At 49.8% G+C, this 3,426-nt stretch overlaps 2 protein-coding genes across 2 annotated transcripts in view; one reads left to right on the top strand and one right to left on the bottom strand.

Annotated features, from left to right (window-relative positions):
• The window catches only part of Hnrnph3 (heterogeneous nuclear ribonucleoprotein H3), a 14,902-nt gene extending 12,858 nt beyond the window's left edge, over nucleotides 1-2,044 (bottom strand). The window contains 1 exon segment of the mRNA XM_004649063.2: nucleotides 1,932-2,044. The gene's annotated coding sequence lies outside the window, so the exon portion shown is untranslated.
• Nucleotides 2,045-2,221: 177 nt separating this feature from the next.
• Pbld (phenazine biosynthesis like protein domain containing) overlaps nucleotides 2,222-3,426 on the top strand; it is a 42,003-nt gene continuing 40,798 nt past the window's right edge. The window contains exon 1 of the mRNA XM_004632042.2: nucleotides 2,222-2,255. The gene's annotated coding sequence lies outside the window, so the exon portion shown is untranslated. The remainder of the gene's footprint in view (nucleotides 2,256-3,426) is intronic.

Genomic DNA, 3,426 nt, shown 5'->3' with positions numbered 1-3,426 from the left:
AGTTACATTCTCTTAATAGAAGGATTTGTTCTAATAGTGTTTGTAAATAGGATATCATGTCCCCATCTTGTACAGCAAATAATCACTAGGAAGAATGTATGCAATGTGTTAATTATTGAAACTGTCCTACCAATTTGGTTTGAAACTGTCTCACTGCTATCGGTTTCTAGGTAAAATTATGGGAAAAAATAAACAGGTGGATCACTACGAGTCTGATCTAGTAGAGAGACCCGGAACACCCTGTAGACCGGTCCCTAAAATACAAATAAATAAATAAAAGAATTACAGTTTCAATGTACTATGAAAAAAAAAATTGTCATTGTTTAAAATTAATCTAAATTTGCGTGGACTATACTTTAGTGTATTTACAAATGGCGAACTCAATCTCTAAAATTAAATCTTTTACTTGCAGTTTTCTAAAAAATAAAATCCAAAGTTAAAATTTTGGTAAACTTTTCTTTAGCAATCATACCTCAAAGAACTTCAAGAAAGCTTTGTTTTTAAAGCCGAAAAGATAGACAACAAATTTTTGCTTATATACATTATATGAAACTCTCACTTTCTTTTGCCTGTTTTTTTTTAAATTATAGTCATGAAGATTACCAATATGTATTTCCCTAGTTTCTGAGGTTCCAACACAAAAGCACCCCCACATAGCTTATTTCCTCGCTCCAACATCACTATACAGTATTCCTAAAAACATGCTTTGCTACCAAAACAAATTAAACTGTATTCTGAAGTATCAATGCTGCAGCCTTAAAAGCAAAGCGGGGGGGAACCTACATAAAATAAGACCCTCGAAGCTTTAGGAGGTAGTTAGCAACTCAATTCTCCAGTACACATTTTTTCCAAAACTGATTAACAGCTCTCTCCCCCCAAATAAAACTACTCTAAAAGAATTCTAACCCATCGAGTGCCAAACTACACAAAACCAATGCTAAATGGATACCACCTCCGCCCTTAAGTTCAAGAAGCGGCATCACAGTTCACTGGACTCCAACAATCTATTCAAAACAAGCCCACTGCACATTTTTACTTTACTTGTCACCGACTTTTCCGTTCACAAAGCCTGAGTCCTTTCATAAACCTTCAGCGTGAAAGGAAAAACAAATCCCTATGGAAAATGAGTACGTACTCTTTCCGAAGTTCCAAATCGGGATCTAAGGGCCGGCTACGCGTCCTTTCCTCCTCCCTGCGGACTCTCGGCTCACCTAGCTGCCCCGAGAGCCCAGAGCCCGGGCGCTGCCCCTCCCGGCCGTAGCCGAGCGTGGCTTAAAACCTTCGCCACCCGGCGGCGGGTTACAAAGGAGGGCGCCTGCCTCCTTTGTCCTGGGTCTGGGAGCCGAGCGCCTCCGCCGCCATTGGCCTTCTTCCCCCAGCTCCGGTCTGTCTCACCTTGGGAAGCTGCGTCAGAAGTCGCTCGCAGTCCCGCAGCCCAGGCAGCCCCGCCGAGCCTGCGGAGGAAGCGAGGCCGCGGCGGGAGGCCGGGCCCCTCGGCGCCATTTCCCTCGGGATGGCGCCAGGGCCCGGCCCCGCTTGCTCGCTTCACTTCCCACCCGCGTCCCTCCCGGGAGTCACGGCCGCCCTCGCCCCGTGGCCTGCCAAGTCCGTTTTCGGGAGCTGGGGGACGAAAAGTAGAAAGGGCGGGAAGCCGAAGTGTCCGCGCCACCGTACCCAAAATGGCGGAGGCCCGGCCAGCGGCGCCGGGGGCGCGCTGGGAGCCCCCCTCTGGGCCCTGGCGTCGTTCCCCGGAGCCCACCCGAGCAAGTCCTCCCCGGACAAGCCGCCCTCCTCGAAGCGGGAGCTCGCCCGAGATGCGCGGTGCGGCCGCCTCCGAGCGGCGACCTCCGCGCTTCCCCTACCCCACCCCCTCCCGGTCTCCCATTCGTCCTTCTCCCGACTCGCCTCTCGACATCGCCAGCCCAACCTACCCCCTTTTACTTCAGATACCCTGACGGGCGATAGTAACGCTGCCTCCGGCGCTCGCAGGCTCCGGTCCTGCGGAGGGACAAGCCGTTCGCCTCGCGAAGCGCGCCAACAACGGCTTCCTTAACCGTCCAAGCAGCGGCGACCAGTAAGGAAGCTGCGCAGCACAGTGACTGGCTGGGGGGATGGGAGAACGCGAGCGAAGAGAAGGGGGCGGGGCGAGGCTACGGAGTTGGGACGCCCTGCTCTCGCGAGATTACAGAAAGCGGCTCCGCCCCGCGCGGGCCGAGTGAAGTGCGCTTGTGCATAGAAGGGCCGAACGAGTAAAGGTGAGGTTTGGGAGGTGGAATCTGGTCGGATTAGAGAAAGAGGTTCCGCTTCGGCTGATTTCTCGCTTACCATAGTCATCAAATTCTCAGAGCTCACCTTTCTCGGGGAGTATGTGAGGTGGCAACAGCAGGCCTACCTTGAGTGTTGAAGGAATGGTGCTTTCTGCGGCGCTTCGCAGGAGCGCCTTCCCTGAAGACTCCGCCCTCCCGTAGTCCAGGCCGGGGGCCGCGGAGGACGCTTTTCTCGTCCGCCATATTGGAGTTCTGCACTGTGTAGGCTGCCAGGGGACGTGGTACCTGGAGTTCAGATCTCCGCCGTGACCCAGCTTTCTCCTTCCCTCCCATCGTCCCGAGCTAACCACCGACTGCATTGGTTTCCTTTTTCAAAGCTTCAGAGTAGGGGGTTTAGGATTCTAAGTAGTGCTTTGTAGTCTTGCAAATCGTGTTCACACGTGATTCACAAAATAAGCTCTGTGGTCGTACTCCCTTTACCTTTCAAAACGAATATAAGCCAGGAGTCCATGGGCGAGGCAATGAGAAAACGCTAGTAAAAGTACAACCTTGAATGTCTAGCCAAAAATTTTGGGGTTTTGTGCTACGGACATCTGTATGACTGTTCAAAGTGGGTTGGGGTGGTGGCACACGCATGACTCCGCGGTGGGGAGGTTGGAAAAGGAGGATCATTGAGCTAAGAAGTGAGACCCTGCAACAACCAATACATTTTTTAAAAAGTGGGTTGGGACGGGGCGTGGTGGCGCGTTCCCGTAATCCCAGTTCTCAGGAGGCTGTAAACAGGCGGATCACTACGAGTCTCATCTGGTAGTGAGACGTAGATCCTTCGCTAAAACAAAATTTTTAAAAAAGTGGATTGGGCAGTGTTAGTATATGAGGCAAAAAATTTTTCCCCGTGAGATCTGTACTGTATAAGGCAGAGAAGGGACCAGTTAGCTTCATTTATTTTTAATTTTTTTTATTTATCCAATAGTTTTTAATACTTATATTCAAGACAGGAAAAATGAATGCATTAAAACAACAGCAACTAACATCCACTGAATGCTTATTGTCAAGTGCTAATTCATGTACGTTACATTTCGTTTCATCTTGGTAACTACAGGCATTATTTTTTTTTAATTTTATTTATTTGTGTGCGTGTGTGTGTGTGTGTGTGTGT

Source organism: Octodon degus, unplaced genomic scaffold (genome assembly GCF_000260255.1).
Source record: "Octodon degus isolate 3935 unplaced genomic scaffold, OctDeg1.0 scaffold00046, whole genome shotgun sequence".
Lineage (NCBI taxonomy): Eukaryota > Metazoa > Chordata > Mammalia > Rodentia > Octodontidae > Octodon > Octodon degus.
Note: the sequence above shows the minus strand (reverse complement) of the source record. Positions and strands in the feature narration are given on the sequence as shown.